Source organism: Canis lupus, chromosome 23, assembly GCF_048164855.1.
Source record: "Canis lupus baileyi chromosome 23, mCanLup2.hap1, whole genome shotgun sequence".
NCBI classification, from domain to species: domain Eukaryota; kingdom Metazoa; phylum Chordata; class Mammalia; order Carnivora; family Canidae; genus Canis; species Canis lupus.
In genome coordinates this window covers 18,578,150-18,596,617 of record NC_132860.1, presented here as the reverse complement: position 1 = coordinate 18,596,617, position 18,468 = coordinate 18,578,150, and the positions used below count along the sequence as shown (strand labels likewise).

Here is an 18,468-nt window from a genome sequence, read left to right as displayed (position 1 = left end):
AAAAACAATTTAAAGATCAGGAAGTGGGCAGCCCCGGTGTCGCAGCGGTTTAGCACCGCCTGTGGCCCGGAGTGTGATCATGGAGACCCAGGATCGAGTCCCACATCGGGCTCCCTGCATGGAGCCTGCTTGTGTCTCTGCCTCTCTCTCTCTCTCTCTCTGAATAAATAAATCTTTAAAAATAAATAAATAAATAAAGATCAGGAAGTAAAAGTATATACAGGCTTTTTTTGAGCTCAGTTGATTGAGCATTCAACTCAGTTTTGGGTCAGGTCATGATCTCAGGGTTGTGGGATCCAGCCCCACACTGGGCTCTGTGCTCAGCAAGCAGTCTGCTTGAGTTTCTCTCTCTCCCACTCCCTCTTCCCCTCCTTCTGTTTGTGCATTCCCTCTCTCTCTAAAAATAAAATCTTCTAAAAAAAATAAAAATAAAAATAAAAATAAAATCTTCTTAAAAAAAAAAGTATATGTAATACAAATTATAAGAATGGGTAAGAATGGCTCAAGTTTGAGAAGCACTAGAGCAGTAATCCCTCACATCCTACATCCAAGAAAAGCTGCCCTCAGAATGAGAATTGTGGCTATAGAAGAAATTTAGTAAAATAGGAAAATGTTCACTTTACATTACTTTGAAAAAATAAATTATCCCATTTTATTAAAAAATATATATATAATACATAGAAAAATGTCTGTGGTAAAACAAAAATAACCTATACTAAATAAAATACAGACAGCATTTATTAAATAGTAAATGGGACACTGCTTTTAGAAAGTAACTTGGCTAGATCAATTAATATGCTCATATTCTTAAAAAAAATATGCTCATATCCTTTGATTTAGTATCCTCACTTTCAGGAAGTTATCCTAAGAAAAATATTCCGAAGTATGAGGGGGAAAATGCCTCCTCCCGGCATTATTTATAATAATGAAAAATTAGGAACAACCTCCAAGTCAATCATTACTAGACCGGTAAATTTCCAGTATGTTTTGACCAAGACCCAGAGTAAAAAATATATATGTAACATAGAAGTGTAGCATGTGTATGCATGAGAGGGCACGTGTGTGTGTGTGTATAAAACTAAACCAAAAAGTTTTCTCAAAATGGTACTTATCTTCAGGGATGCTCTCTGCTATTTTCTGTACTAATCTATTTCGTAAGAAAGCAAACAAAACTTGTTCAGCCCTCACTAAATTGATTTTCCAACCCACTAACTATGATGGGCAGTCTGAGAAACACTGCACCGGACTATTGTGCAACCATTAAAAGAGATGACTACAATCCCCAACTGGCAACGCAACTGGCTCTAAGCAAAGAGAAGAGAAGGTGGGAGGAAGACTTGCTTTCATGGTACACTTTTTTGCACCTTTTGAATTTATAACACATACATGTATTACTTATTTGAAAATTTAAGTGGTGACTGTGAAGACTTTAACAGCATCAGACAATGCTAATTGTGCATAACAAAGCTGTAACTACACTAAAATACAAAAACAGACACAAATGAAAAAGGAAATAATACCAAAACAATAATCACAAGTTAGCAATTTTTTCCTTTTCACTGTTTGAAATACTCTACCCTATTTTACTTCCTCACTTTAACATACATATCTCTTAAATTAAAACCCGAAGAATTGGGATCCCTGGGTGGCGCAGCGGTTTAGCGCCTGCCTTTGGCCCAGGGCGTGATCCTGGAGACCCGGGATCGAATCCCACGTTGGGCTCCCGGTGCATGAAGCCTGCTTCTCCCTCTGCCTGTGTCTCTGCCTCTCTCTCTCTCTGTGTCTATCATGAATAAATAAATAAAATCTTAAAAAATAAATAAATAAATAAAAATAAAATAAAATAAAACCCGAAGAATTAAAGGCACATAAGAGATTTCAAAACTAATGGTAATGTTTTCTTTATTAAGCTGAGATAGATATATGAATATTTACATTTAAATGGTACATATAAAAAACTACTCTATATTTTTAATAATATTTTTTAAATGAAAGGTTTCAAAAAACCTTTTTAAAAAAAGGTTTCTCCTGCCAGGCCTGCCTTTTCCCACCCTCAAACTGAGGAAGACACTCAAGTAAAGTGCTGGGATAGGATTTAAAACAGTCAACTGGACACCTTCCATCTTTCTGAAAAGGTTCTGACATGGAACATACCACCACTACGGCTTCCAGAGTTTTCCATTCAGAGCTTGGTAAGTGGGCTAGTCTCAGCATTTCATTCACACTCAGGACTCTCTTTTCTGAGTTATTTTGCCTTCCCCCCTTCCCCTACCAAGCCATTATTCATCCCTTCATATTTTTAATTATGTATAAACTCTTCTGAGCAATGGGATCATTTCCTATTAACCTTTGAATTTCCAACAGGCTATAATGTTGTGCTTTCTTTACACATAGCAAGTACTCAGTACTTATTAAATAAGCAATATCACGGGCAAAACTCCAAAACAAAGAAATATGAAAAGTGGCAAGGAATGGAGAAGGAAGTACCAGGCATCAGAGATTAAATATAAGTCATATGGGACACCTGGGTAGCTCAGGAGTTGAGTGCCTACCTTGGGTCCAGGGCCTGATCCTAGAGTCCCGAGACCAAGTCCCGCATCGGGCTCCCTGCTTCTCTCTCTGCTTATGTCTCTGCCTCTCCCTCTCTGTGTCTCTCATGAATAAATAAATAAAATCTTAAAAATATATATAAGCCCTACTAAAATATACTATTACTTTCATTTAATAAAATATAAAATATAAAAGAGAATAAAGGGGACAATATACGTAAAACACACTGTAATAGATAGCAAGTGGTCTATAAATAACAGTTTGGGGTTTAAAAAATAATATGCATAATATTTCCATGATATATATTTGTATATGACAAGTTATAAATCATATAAATAAACACATACATATGAGCACACATATATCAAAGAATGCCAGAGACACAATTTATCTGGACTTCAGAAAAACATCTTGTGATCTTAAGGATAAAACAGAAATATACTGGCAGCTGGATGGTCTGGTAACTGGACAGCTGGGCCCAAACGATGCTGCAAAATGGATCGATATCAACTAGGAACTCCTAGAAGTTTGGCCACTTCCCATCTGTTACAGATCCTATCATGGTCACCATTTTTATCAATGACTTGGGGAAGATAAAGTTATCTAAAATGCCTATGACAAACAAAATGGGAGGGATAATTAATGTATTAGAGAGAATAAGGAAGAAAGCCCTCCACAAACTGGAACCATAGGTTAAATACAACAAGATGACATTTTAAAAAGACAAAAGATATTATTTTACTCTTAAGTTTAGGGGGAAAAAAACTACATTAACAATAGGATGAAGACGATAGACATGAAGGAGACATAAGAAATGGTTCAATATGAGTCAACTGATGAGTCGATGTGATTTTTAGGTTCACTGACTGAAATACAAAGCCCAGATCAAATGAGGTCCACGTCTTACTCTGCTCCATTCCCATTAGAACAATAGTACATCCAGGGGAACACACAGTGTATTTGCAGACCCAGGGATAAATGGAGTCTTAATAACATCTCAGGCAAGTATACTGTAGGAAAAAAAAGAAAATCAAGTCTATGGAGCCCCTTAAACTGAGAAGTAAGCTAAAATGTCTGGTTCGTGAGGTTCTCAAGTCCTTCTGCAGAACAGGAAGATACCACTTTTATCCCTATGGAGTCACCTTAAGGGACTCATGGCCAGATGAGGTAAAGAAAGTTCACAGAAAAAAGGGTCAGCTGAGCCCTGCCTGGTTGGCCCTTTGTCCTTGTTGCTACTCACACTGAAACCTCCCATTTGGGGCTCTGACCACCCAAGCTTTAGTAAGGACACAAAGAAGCTCAGGAATCTCAACAATTCTTACCCATCATCTCCCCAAATCATGGTTCATCATGATCAGAATTGCAAAGTGATATTTTTAACTATCGGAATGAATTCTTGTGGATCTTTGGCCTTCTATACTAAGCTGTCATCTGATAGCTGTTGGTGAACAAGGACTTGGGTTTTACTACTCTAACTGAAACATTAGACATTAGGAATGCAGCATTTCAGCTCTATTTAGGTATTGCCGGGATATAAACATACCAGCTTATCTCCCATAATGGAAAACTACGATGCTTCTTCTAGGTACCTAAGAAGAATCAACAAGAGAGAAGAGCAGTGGCCCCTCAAAACCCAGTCCTTATCCTAGGAACATGGAAGGTGGCCCTGGTCTGCAGATAAGTGTCACACTAAATAAACTTCAATATCCTATAGTACAAGATGCCACTTTTTAAACCATTCACTTTTTCCCAAAAATAAGAACCTAGAAGTTTCTAGAAAGAATAGGTCCTTAACCATACATGCACTAGGAGGGATGCCTGCCAACTCTTAATTTCAGCTCAGGTCATGATCTTGGGGTTGTGAGATTAAGCCCCACCTTGGGCTCCACACTCAGTGGGCAGTCTGCTTCTCTCTCTTTCTCTCTAAAATAAAAAAATCTTAAAAAAAAAAAAAAACAATACATGCACTGGTACATCCCATTTTTATGTAAAATAGAGCTGGTTGCCTTTTGTGTACAAAGAGGTGCTTTCAAATGTTCATTCACTTAGAGATCAATGTAGAGGGACCTATGCCACAGGGGAAAAAAGTAAACTCCAGGATGCAAGGAAGGGAAGATAGATGAGATGGTGAGAAGGAAAACAGAGGAATGTGAAGGGAGAGGAGAGAGCAATTTAAGATCCCTGAAGGACAGAAACAGGAACAAGCTCCTTTGGAAGTCTGAGAATAGCATATTTGGGGGAATTCTTGAGCGTTACTCCTAAGGATGTCAAGGAACATATGTAAGTACCACTTAGCCTTTTGAAGGGGAAAAAAAAAATTCAGAATCCCTATTATTCCCTCAGTGTCAGGGTTCCCTACACTAGGTTAAAACAATTGCCCAAAGCCCCTGTAACTTGTTGGCTAACACTGCCAAATGACTAGAGGGAGGGTGTAGAACACAAAAAAAAAAAAAAAAAAACAAAGGGTCAAGGACCACTGTCCCCAGCACAGCAGATGCCAGCAGAAGGGTTCTTTCTCATAAGCTGTGGGACTCCAGAGACCGTATCTCAGGGACACTGGCTTTCCTTAAAGCAAAGGAAATCAATCATTAGAAAGTCCTCAAGGTGATGAATGACTGCAGCCACTCACAGGAGTGCAGATAACATCTGAGGTGCCTGGGACACACCTCTTCCCAGGAAAAAGGCCCTCCAGGCACTGAGGAGTCTACTCCAGGCACTGAGAAGTCTACTTGGGGAAAATTCACCAAGACAATGAGGCCTGATTCTATGTCCTCCCCAGAGAATGACCACTGCTTATTATATTCTTACTCTTTTTTGGACTCAGGTTGTGTCCAGACACAGCCAGCAGAAGCATACCAGCAGCCAGTCACAGAGGGCCAGAAACCCAGAGAGAGCTGCCAGAGTGTGACAGGCAAACATGAAGACTCTACTTGGGTACTTGGGATCTAGAGGTTTGCAAAATGCTTCTGAGGACACCAAAGGTGACCCTTAACTCTACTTCTCTTTTTTCAACCATGACCTCCCTTTCCTGTTCTCTCTCCTGGTTGTATGGGCAATGAGAATGGAATTAAGAAAGGAGGATCAGGAGTTATTTTAACAAAAGACAAGAATTTGAAGGATGAATGACTGTGGAGGTAAGGAAGGGTCCAGATTCTGGCTCTGATCACTGGGCGCCAGGGATACAGACAAAACAGGTTATTCCAAGGTGCTCTGCTATAGTCATGTCTGAGTTCAACCAAAAGGTGAAGTTGTGCCAACATGGGAAGTTGTTTAGACAAGACAGACAAGAATGGAAAAGACAGGGATGGACAAGACAGGATGGGGTGATGGACCAGAAAAACAGTGGAGGAGATAGAATAAAAGAGTAAAGGAAGGAGAGAGAAAGAGGGGAGGAGAGTGTGTATATGTGTGTTTCAGGAGGAGACAGGGAGAGAAGGTGGTAACACAAACAGAACCATAAAGTAACCACAAATATTGAGTTCTTGTTTGCAGATTATCACTGCCCATAGTCTACAACAGCAGAGTTGTGTCCTCCTCAGCAGTTAGGTTCTGTGGCTAGCACATAAGGTGGAAACCACGTGGAGTCAAATTACTCTCGAAATTACCTAAAAAGTACCACACTGGAAAACGGCCCATCTCCCAGGAAACCCAATACAGTACTTTTCATACATATACATTTTTGTGCACTCTTAAGAATCTCAGAACCAAACAAAACAACAGAAAAAAAGAATCTCAGAACTAGAAGGACCCAAGGAATCCATCTTCCTTGTCTAGTAATTCTCAAAAAAAAAAAAAAAAAAAACCCAAAAAAACAAAAACAAAAAAACAAAAAACTTCTCAATAGTCATCACTCATCTTCTGAATGATTCTGAGTAAGCTTCATTTTGCTCAGAGATTAGTAAATCACCTAATGTCACCCAACTAGACGACTTTTCCCTGATCCCATACTCCTTCTTCCATGTATTCTTCTCTTAAAATTTCCCCAGGAGATAGAAGGCTGAGACTGGAAGCTCAGTTCTACCACTAAATAGCTGTGTGAGTTCTGAACAGCACTTTCCCCTTTCTTGGTTCTAATCCCCATCTGGAAAATGAAGCCAGACTGGATGAACTGTAAGTGCCCAGATAATTTTGAGATACTTACTGAACGAAAAAGTGCTTTGAAAACTGCAAAGCATCTCATAAACATAAGCTACCAGTAACAGTTCACTCTGAGAGGGCAGACATTTTAACTAACATCTTGTGCTTTTCCCTCAACTTCATCCTTCACATCTCATGTCTAGGTCCTATTTGTTCTACTTCTAAATATTCTCTAGGATTTACCCCCCTTCTTCTCTATTCTCGTTGTCAATGTCCTATACTTTTTAGTACGTCTCCTTACTGCCAGTCTCTGTCCTCTCCAAAATTACCCTACTTTCTTCTACAAGAGTGATTTCCATAAAATCCCGCCTCCATTGCATTAATTCCATCTCCTATGCACCAATGCAGAAGTTCCAGCATTCAAATTTCCAGCTCTGCTCCACCAGACCCACCACTCCCAAAGCAGATTATCACAGTGACCCTGACCCTGACCATGCCACATTCTTTCCATGTTCTTGCTCTTCTCTGCATTCAGAATACTTCCCACCTCTCCTCTGCTTATATAAAAGTCCATCTAGCTTTCAAAGACCAGAAAAGATTCTGCTTCCTTCAAGAAAACTTTCCTAGAGTCTTAAGACACAACTGTCTTTCCTGAACTATAAAATATAGTCAGTTAGTAACCAAACCCAGTTAAGATCGATGATATCCTTTAATTGTTTAACAAATTTTATCTCTCTCAGAGATTATAGGTTCCTTCAGGCAGCAACCAAGCATGATATATTTGCATCACAATGCTGGTTAAGCTGAAAAATTCCACAAGTACTTGATGACTGCCTAAAGGCTGAAAAGGAAGATCCTGGTTTTCTCTTCCTGCCCTTGACCATTCACAGGAAATGTTGGGGGCACAGGAGGGGAAAAAGAAGGGGTAGAAGCAATACTCTCCCAACTCCTGTAGTACGTTCCCATCTTTTCCTCCCTACTTTCACCCACTCTGGGGTGGAAAGACCCTCTCTATCATCACAGGTTCAAATCAACGTCTTCTCTAAAGATGAGCCTGAGCACAACAGGGCAGTGTGCACGGTTATATTCAGCTCAATTCTTAACGTCCTGACCAGTCCATGTGTGGCAGCAGCTGCTCACAATCCCTGACAGTGATGGGAAGAGAGAGACACAGAGGGAAGAAGAGCAAAGACTAGAAATAATTTTATAATATGCAATTCAGATTTGGACCCTTGAGGTAGTTCTGCTTCAAATTAAACCCATCTGTTCTCAAATCCCAAAGAGGCAGGGCATCCGTGAAAAGGTTCTGTAACCTTCCAGAGCACAGACACCTCTACAAGCTGTGCCAGAAAGGACTGGCAGCTACAAACAGGCTCTTCTCATTCTCAGGGAGCCAGTAAACTGGAAGGCAGAGACTCTGACTGGCCAGCCCACTCTCAGACCCAGCGCCTCCCCCGCTCCTCCCAACACTCTAGATCAGGACCCATGACTGGCAAGAATCACATAGGTATAATACAGATGCAGAGTGGGGAGGGCTATTGTGGGACCAGCTCTGTTCCCAGAGGAAAGCATTCGTGGCCATCATACCCGAGGAATTCAGCAACGCAATCACAACTGAGCATGTCCCAACCCACCACTACTGGCCTCCAACTACTCTGGAACACATCTCTGCAAAAATTCTCCACTTTCATGTTCACTACAACCAGCTTCCCCCATTCCCTCTCCAGATTCTCCAGATTTACTACCCCTTCCTATTTACTAGAAGTATTCATTCTCACCCTCCACTTCCAGCCATCTCTCTCTCTCTCTCTCTCTCTCTCTCTCTCTCTCACACACACACACACACACACACACACACACAGCTCTCCTGGATAGTACTGGACAAGGAGCCTCTCTCTCAGGCTCATCTTCTGCCCAGCATGTTCATTCTTTTTAATGCTCTCTTGGGCCCTTTTTACTTTATAGGAGCTGATGGTGATGTTCCCTGTTAAGATTTTAACAAGTAAAGGATTTTATCAGGTAAAGGTGGCACCTGTCTTTAAGGATGAGGAAATACTAACACAAACCATTCAGTGTCAAGATACCCTGTCTGGGAAGAGAGCCAGCTCTATGGCAACCAGAAGACAGATTTTCTCACCTGCTTCTAAGCTCCTTCCTCTCAAAAGACATCTGCTGCACCCATCTCCGGTGCCACACCAAGATCACAGGAAACAGCACGGATCTCCCTCCTCCCTCCCTCCCTTAGAGAGTCACAAGGAGACAGGGAAGCAAGTTGGAGAAAGTTTTAAAAAGACTCAGAACCATACCTCATTCCATGAAAAGCGAACTCCCACTTCCAGGATGGCAAAAAAGGGCAGTTCTACTTTCAAGCTTCTGGTTATCTCCAGTGACTGGCCTCAGTGGAACTGCCTTAGTATTCCACATCACAGAGACCTGAAGCAACCGCACTGCACAGAGCCCCAGAGGCAGAGAGTTGGGCAGAAAGGAATGTAGACAGCTTCCCAGAAGTACCCAGCTAAGAAGGAAACCAAGAACTTACCACAGCTTCCTGGGCCCAGAAGGGGAGGATACAGGCTCTCAGAAGAAAGACTCTGGCAGCTCAGAGACCTTGAAGGTCCTCATATCTGAAAGCCCCAAAAAGAGAAATGTACAGCTGTGGGAAGACATCCAGATACAACAAGCCTGGGCTGGCCCCAGATGCCTTCAAGGAAGCAGTGGCTACACTTGACTGCAAACAAGAGACTTAGAAACAAACCCTAAGCTACTGACAGCCCCAAAGAAATCCAAGGCAGGCCTGGGGTGGGGATGTATAAACCTGCTAGTATAAGCTTTTGCTGAGGGCTTTATCACCTGCTTTCCATGCAGAGGCTTCATTTTCCCCCACAATCTTAGGGGAGGAGAGTAGAACCAGATTGAGGACCCAACATCTTGACAGGAAAGTAAAACCAGTAAGCCGATGGGCTTCACAGGCCTCCAGGGCTCCCAGCTCTGTTCTCTACCCTCTCTGTCATGCTTCAGCGGTCATAAAACTTCTTTCATTCCTACCGTGAGGTACAGGCTTCCCAAGAAGCCCCACCACAGTTCCCAGGAGCCCATATGCGAGGCAACGCTAAGCAAAGAGAAAGATTTTTCTTGCAGAAGTACTTTTTACAATTTTCATATATTATGGCTTTGTGAGGGTCTGTTCCAGGATAAGCATGGGGAAGGAGCAGAACATAGAAAGGAAATTAGAAATGCCTTCCTGTTGTACACTAACTGTCCATATTATCAAAAGAAAGTAGGTAATTTTAATACAAAAAGTTAAATCATAAAATGCTTTCCCCTCCAAGAAAAGGACAATTCCTAATACAGACTCTAAAAAATGCAGATAATGCTTCCCCATCTCATATCCAACCCTCAGTCTGGAAACCCTCATCAGTTAGCATTAACACAAAGAAGCACATGTGCATATTCATTCCTCAAAGCTTTATTCCCACAGCCAAGGCTGCAAGACCCTTTCCAATTTCAGGTCCTGACCAGAACAAGAGTGGGGCAAGAATTAGATGAAGGCTTTTCCCAAGCAAAGGCTTTGGCCGCCGACAGGACTGGGGGTGGCATGAGACACCCCCACATGCGGGAAGGCAGCTGAGCACCTGGAATCTCCCCTTCCTCCACAGCACCAGTAAACTTGCTGATGTCATCTCTCTGGAAGCCACATGTCTGCCTCCCAGCCCCTGGGATTTTGCCCATACTCACCTCAAAATTGCACAATAAGCGTCTGTAGCTGGTTAGTTCAGTTACTTACACCCTGGTACCAATGAAGCAAAGGTGAAAGATTTGTTGCTTACAAGAACCATTAGTTTCACCCTGCCCTGAGGCTACAAATTTTTATTCTCAAACCGTGATCACAATGCATGCTGCTTTTTAAGAGATGAGACTAGAGATGAGCTCAAAACCACCCCTGGGCACCAGAGAAAGAAGGACAAAGAAAGAGGAAATCAGCTATGGATGAACTTCTCTGTAACTAAGTGATACACACTGTCCCCAAGCAAAAATACATGGATAAGCTTTCCCACTCTAATGGGAAATTCTCAGTCACTTGGAACCTAGTAGAGCTTGGAATTTTATTCAAAAAATTGTTCCATTTCCTGAAGTGTTCATTCCACAAGGAGATGCTGCAATTTACACATACAATACAGGGACGTCTTCGGTTTTCATAAATTGGCAGCAGATTTCTCCCACTGGAAATGTACAGGGCTTCAAACTAGAAGCCTTCCATTTAAGACCTGATACATCATCACAACAAGAATGTATTATTTCCCACTCAAAAATGGGAGGAGATGATTCAATTAATTCCACCAAACAATGTTTAAAGAATGTGGTCCTGTCATACTTAGGTCATGATTTTCTAAGTAGGGGTACCTCTTCACTCTTCAAGCTAAAGTATTTCCTGAAGTGACACATGGTGGGAAGAAAAAGAGCTTATATGAAGGCAGGCATGGACACTATGGCACCTCTAGTTACCTCCTAGAGACTCAGATAAAAGGCAAGACCAAGACCACATCTTCCTGATCCATCTCCAGGCATGCCTTGGCAGCACCTTTCTTCCTCTCCATAGGATGGGAATAGAGGTAGCCCTTTCCAAGGCAACAGTTCCAGCAGGGGCCAAATAGTGAAGACTATGATCACTCCTTTATCAGTCACTTTTATAAGTTGAAGACATTTTCCTAAAGAAACAGTATTAGACATGGTAGCTGAATGTCCAGATAAGCTCATTACTGAATAATATGGCCAAAATACTGTTGATATATAATAAGCATACAAAAAAATACCTGTGTAAATACTAGGAATCAAATAAAACATAAGAGAAATAAATTTAATTTTTACATATCCAAAATTGTGGTCCTACAAGAAGGATAGGTTAATTACAAGGTGGGTATTTGGGGGATTTCAAAAGGTATTCACAAGGACAAGATGTGTAGCACTGATTTTTCACACCATCTAATTTCATTCCCAAATGTCTGACTTTCCTTTGTAAAGTGTACTTTAAAAAAAAAAAAAAGTGATAAAGTGATGTCATGCTTTTCAGCTTTGATTAGAACTGGCTTTTACTCACACTCAAAGAGGAAAGGGGACAAGGAGGGTATTTCCTGAGATAATGAAGTATAAAATAGGTAGGAGAGAAAGAGGATAGAAGAGGGTTAAAGAGGATGAGTAGGCTTTTAAAAACACCTGCCTAAGGGTGATAGTATGAGCTATGATTGGTGAGAGACATGGAAGCCAAAAGGGCTCATGAGGATCCAGAACTGGGGTGGAAGGGAGGACACAACAGGCCATCAACTAACAGCTACCAGATGGCCCATCGGCCTTGGACAACTTGGTTTCAGACCAACCGGATGGGGTAAAAATACCAAATAGCCAAACACGGGCTCACCACCCTTATCAAGCCCAAAGTCAAACAATTATTTTGCCCAGACAATGTTGACATTCACAATGAACACGTCTACAGTCTACAGGAAATGCTTACTGCTTGCTCCTCTGGAGCTGGATGATTTGGAGTATCTAGCTATCTAAAGAACAGGAACTATCCCAGAGTTTTAGGTCATCCACCTCTAACAGTCCCCGTAAAATAGAAGACACCCTCATTCTCAGTGTAGGGTCGAGATGGAGTCAGAGCTTATAGAATACAAAAAACTATGGGATGGGCACTGCGGTATATGACACAAGGACTTAGAGACAAATAAAGAACTGCAGAGGGGCAAAGAAGGTCCAGTTCAAAGTGTACAGAGTCAATTAAGTAACTCTACTCCCAGAACTATTCCACTATGTTTCAGTAGCCCAAGAACATCCCAGTGTTGGGCACAGCAATAGTGAGTACAGGGACTTACAACTAACTAACCCCACAGAGCCAAGTATCTTCTGTACTCCTTTAGGAAAGTTTCTGCTGATTATGTCTGATAAAGGATCACAGGACAGCAAAAGACTCTGGAGGCTGTCTTCGTCCAACTCATTCTGCACTGGAAGAAATCAGTACAAACCTTTAACTGCAAACAAAAAGTATAAACTAGGCAAGGTCTGATAAAATCCCAGAATTATTTCAGAGGGGGACAGGTAGAGATAAGAAAAAAAAAAGTAGCTCAGCCTATCTGAGTTTGTGTACCTGGGCGCTATGATTTATACAGGAAGATGTTAAATCACTTTGATTCTTCTTCAACACTCGCCTTTCATGAACACCAAGAGGCCATCTCTCAGTTCTTTTGTCTACTTTTATTTCCTAGTTCCTAGTGATAGGATCCCCCAGACTCCCCCTTCCTTGCTGGAATCACCTTTAGGGCACAAGAACTGGAACACAGCCATGCACAGAAGGAGTGATCAACAAACGCAGAAGTTGGACATGTTAGCAAACATTGAAGGTTTCTGGAAACTACAACTTCCAAGGACCATTTGCCACATGATGAGGAAATCAAATCCAGGTGAGGATCTGGGCTGAGTTTCAAATATTCCTGGGGTTATAAAAGGAGGTAGAAGGTGGGAGGTGGAATTCTGGACCTGAATCTGCAGAAAGGCTGAGCCTTCCTTATCCCAGGGGTGACAGCAATAGGTATGGACCCAGAGCAAGCCTGGGGATGGACAAGGCAATTATCTCCTGAAGTCATCCTGATCAAGAAATTTCTACCATTTTGTTATCACATTTTATACTTTTTCAAAGTGATTATATACAATAATTTTATCTGCATTTGAATCTGCATTTCCTTCTGGTTCCACAAGTGATACTCATAGTAATGATTCTCCACCTCTAGCCTATCTACTCTCTCCTTAATCCCCCACACTTACTCTCTGGGTTCCCATCTCATGTCCACAGATTCCAATCTTCTTTTTCATAAGGTCCCTTTTGACAAAAGGAAATTGAGACATAGACATGTCCCTTGCGCAATATCACACCACAAATTAGCAGTGCAGCAGGGACTAGAATTCACTTCTCTGTACTCTGGTCCCCCACTCTTTCCACTGACCACAATACCTCCGCTTTAGGAGGAACATCTGCCCTAGAGCACCAAGACCAAGAATCAAAACAGTTTATCTGCATGTCTTCTTAAGCAAAACAACACAGCCAGAATGTTTGGCAGAGACTAACTAAATATTTCCTTTGTGATCTACGCCAGAGGGGAAGACTGTGGGAGTGAGGTAGGCGCAGCACACAGGGAAACTGAAGGGAAGACCACTGCTAGACCAGCAGATGGGTGGCACAAGAAGAAAACCCAACCTTAAACTGAAGACAAACTAGGGGCAAGGGAATCAGATTTAAAAAAACAAAACAAAACAAAAAGTTGAGCTTTAAAAATAGGATCCTAGATCTAAATGTGAATGTAAATAGGCTGTCATCTAATAACTGACCAAACAGAAGCCAGAAAAAAATATATTACAGTACCAAGCAGTATAGACAGGAATCTCTGCGTGTGAGATAGGAACTGAGACCTCATGGAGAGGGAAACAGGCTAGAGCCAAAGAACCACTAGCACAGAGCATCATTAGTGGAACTGGAAGGGGACTCATGGGACCCAAACAAGGTTCTTCCGAAAGGAGAACAAGACCCAAGATCAATCTGAAGAAAGACTTGGGGTAACAGAAGAAGTCACTATACAGAACAAGGTCCACTGATTTAAAAAAATAATCCTACCCCAACTACCCAAGAGAGAAAGTCTCCCAAAGTGTGAAAGCTATGAACAGAGTATAAAAGTTATTACCACCAAGTAAAATTCACTTGAGCTTTCTGGGCACTTTTTAAGAAAGAAAATGCTTCAATAGGCAGATAAGATCCCCTAGTTATATCAGAAACTCTGCAATCAGGATGGTTCAAATGAACAAGAAGGGAAGGGGAGTTAGCACAAAAGAACACAGAGGTCTGAGGCAGGCCTTCTACCACCACCCCTAGGGGCCAAAGCGTTTTCACGTGTACCTATTGTGAGCCACAGACTAGCACACAGTGAAGTCAGCCTCAGAGAGAGTATTGCTATGTCCGTGCTCTGGGTGGAAAGACTGACACTAAGAGCAAGGGTGAGGTAGCCCCACCAGCAAATTCTGGTGGTCACTGGTGGTCACCCTCCCCAAAGGGCCCACCTCTCCTCTCACATGCCATACTACAGACTGGGGGAAAGGGAAAGAATGGACCTGGAGCTCTTAACCTGAAAGAGTTTACATTTTACTAGAGCAGCCAAGACATTCCAAAGAACCAGGAAATCCTGCATCAATACAACAAGAACCAATGAGCAGTCCAGCCTCTGAGCTTGGAAGACAACCCTTTCTTAGGGCAGAGTACTGACAACTCAGTGACAGGCAAATGAAAAAAGATCTGATTAAGTCAAAGAACACAGCAAAAGAGAATTTGAGGAGACAGATTAATTGCTTCCTGATTGTGAACTGACCCACTCACTGGGCCAAGTCTATGACACAAAGAGTTAAGCCAAGGACAGTATTTTAATAATGAGGGTGGAGGATGGGGGTAGGCCGCAGCTCTTCTCCAGGTGGAAAAATTGAGAAAGCAGACAAAAGGAAGGAGTGACCTCCATGGAAGCAGGGAAGTCCCCCATCCAAGGCCTCATTTGTAATCAAAGGCAGAAAGGACCAAACTAATGTAAACAGGCCAGGGAAGCTCATGTGCCCTTCTCCAGAGAGGCCAAAGCACACACTTCCCCCAGCATGGCCCTGGAAATGCAGAAGGTAAGTATTCCCTTGGACAAGAGAGGCAAGGCTAGAAGAGTTGGGGAATTCCCAAGCTGCTTTTAGGCTTTTTTTCCTACTCCCAGGCACCCAGTATTCACAAGAACTTCAGGGCACGGAGACCATGTAGAAGGTGAAGCTAAGACTATCCTGCCTGGGGGAAAATGCAGTCTGCCGCAAGTTCCCACAAGAGAGACTCAGAAGAAAACAACCAGGCAGAGGAGCAGGACCATCCCCAAATCTGAGCACCTAGGCCACAGTCCTGTGGGCTTCCCACACCCCTCAACACCAATGCAATAAACAGCTGCCCTGGAGAAAACAATGGGCCTTTGTCTATGCCTCTGCTTTTAGATTATCGTGGAGAACCAAACAGGATAATTCCTTTAGAGGAGTGGTTCTCTTAAATACTGGTCCAGGCCTTGATAAGTTTTTTACCATCTCTACAGCATCTCTCTCAAATAAATTCCTAACTGTTCCATTCTGGGCAGTGAGGGGCCAGTACACCCCTCGCCCCCACTCTGCAAGGGAATCAGGGGCAGATAGGTCCCTGCGGCCAGCACTCTCCCCCAGGCCTTCACCCAGAACCACCACTGTGCTTTCATCCTAGCCTGGCCACAGAACTGAAAGCTGAGAACTGTTCTTACTCCTCTTCTCTCCATTCACCAGAATATTCCATATCAAATGAATTACACTGACTACTAAAACTGTTTTCATCAACATACCTGTTGAAATGGACTATCACCAGTAACTATGATCAAAAAAAAAAAAAAAAGTATGAAACAACTGGACAATCAAGCTTCTCCTAATGCTGTACATCAAATAAAACTTCCAAAACTGACAAACACATCAGTAAATTTTCTGTTGTAATTTTTCTAAATTCAAAATATTTTAAATCTAACCAAATTTTGTACAACATGAGTATGAGGTACTTTCTTGGAAAGGGCTGCCCTTTTATCCTATTTATTTGCTTGTTTGTTTTTTAATTTATTCATTATTCTGGTTTTCAAATGCCCTTTCTTAGATGATGTGAAAATATTAGGTTTGAGGTTTTTGTTTGTTTATTTCTAGCCTCTTTCCCTGAGAAAAAAATTTAAACATGGGAATCTCATGTTGGTCTCAAAAAACAAACAAACAAACAGATGAAAACTGTGTCTTGTGAAATTCCAGATCCCTAGAGTACGCTAGTCTTCTCACATTTGCTTTCACAGGGCTTACTGGTGGCAAATGAATTCAGGAGCCACTTCCTCCAAGCCACTGCCAAGGACAAGACACCACGACCCCAAAATCCCTTTGCATTTGAAACTCCTAGCATTGCCCCTTAATTCCTCTCTCCTAGTCAGTGTTATGCCTCTTCCCAAATGCCTCCAACTAAAGCATGCTAAGAGTTTTTCAGAACAGTGAGCCAGACACCATGAGTTCCCTAATTCAATCCAGAATATTGTTCATTTGCCATGATTTCAGCACAAGGAAGCATCAGAGTGCAGTGGAAAGGGTTTTGGAATGAAATGAACCCGGATTCAAATTCTGAATGTTGGGCAAATTACTTGGTTTCTCCGAGTCCTGACTTCCTCCTCTTTGAGACAATCAGTGAGATTTATGAAAGTGTTAAGTAGGGAATGGCACAGAATGGGTCTCCTGAACTGACTCAGTATTTCTTTGACAGCATTCTCTCCTATCAACACCCGCCTCCCACCCTGCACCCAAAACAAGTGCAAGGCCTTGCTGGTTATACTCCCATGGCTGTCCTCAATTCCTTTCCAGGCTCTCCTACAAAAGGCCCAGGGCATCTACTAAATGGTATAAATCTTCCATTTCTCCTTTTCAAGAGCTTGGAAGAATGATTAGGTGGCTCGGGGTTCTCTAAGGGCAAGGCTTTCAGTGTCATCCTGGAAAATATTAAAATGTGGAAAAACCACTCATCTCACCACCTCGTGTTTCTGTGTGGTATCAAATCAACCCTTTGATGATTTCCTTTTGGAATTCATTCAATCTGTTCTACCCAAATACTGAATCACGGTTCTACCACCTTGTGGAACAAATATTCCAAAAAGGCAAAAAGTGTAATCAGTTTTTTTCAGGACTATTATATAGTCTTCTCTTACAGAGCTCATACTTTGATCCCTATAATGGAAAGCCTCTCTATGATGAAAGCAAAAGAATTCCCAGTACCAGATCCGCCAGAATAATGACCTTATGTGCTAACTTTTCTGGGACCAGCGAAACTTTACACGGTCGAATTCTTTATAATAAGGGTGATTTAGTTAAATTGATATGTTAAATTTGATTTACCTTGCAGAAGTTTGTAAAAGTTTTTCACATATAAACAAATTCACAAATTGGGGGGGAGGGATCCTTTATTGGCCCAAGGATCTCAATTCCTGGGCCCAAAGATGTAGTTACCCTTTTTAATGACAAGCTGAAGGCCTCAACCAAACATGTGGCCAGTGTGTAGAAGGAAGTCTTGGACTCTAGCACTAATCTCAGCCTGCCCATCACTACTGAGATACAAAACCTGTAAGATGCATGGACCCTGGCTGGGCCTCTCTTTTCTCCCCTAGCAGAATATAAACAAGAATCTCACAGTTGGGGCACCTGGGTGGCTCAGCTGGCTAAGCATCTGCCTTAGGTTCAGGTCATGATGGGTGATGGTAAGTCATGATTCCAGGGTTCTAAGATGGAGCCCTGCATCCGGCCCTCTCCTTTTGCCCCTTTGCCCTTCCCCCTACTTGTGTGCATGCACTTTCTCTCTCAAATAGATAAATGAAATCTTAAAAAAAAAAAAAAAAAAATCTCTACAGTTGTAAGAATGTCCAGAAGATATCCACTGGGAATAACCACAAATAATGGATCTCACTTTTTCTAACTACCTCCTGCCCTGTTGCCTCTCCTTTCCAGGCCATCAAAGTGCACTGTCAGGCTGGCTGCAAATCGCTATCCTGCTCATGCCAATCCTGCCATCTCCCCTAAGGTCCCTATGTTCCTTTAGACCTCCAGGCCTTTTGCATACACTGCTCTCCCTTCTTCTCCACCTCTATTTTGCTAGCCAACTCCCATAGTCGCTCAAGATTCAGTTCCAATAGCAGTTTCTCTGGTTACTTTCTCCAATCCTGACGCATCCTTTACATCTTTTCCTTATTACTCTTC

The 18,468-nt window shown here is 42.0% G+C and overlaps 1 protein-coding gene across 8 annotated transcripts in view; it reads right to left on the bottom strand.

Annotated features, from left to right (window-relative positions):
* DENND2B (DENN domain containing 2B) overlaps positions 1-18,468 on the bottom strand; it is a 169,908-nt gene that overhangs the window by 107,487 nt on the left and 43,953 nt on the right. The window contains exon 1 of one of the 8 annotated variants that reach the window (XM_072794148.1): positions 9,167-9,251. The exons of the other annotated variants lie outside the window; for them this stretch is intronic. The gene's annotated coding sequence lies outside the window, so the exon portion shown is untranslated. Of the gene's footprint in view, positions 1-9,166; positions 9,252-18,468 lie in introns of those variants that run through there. 8 annotated transcript variants of the gene reach the window in all.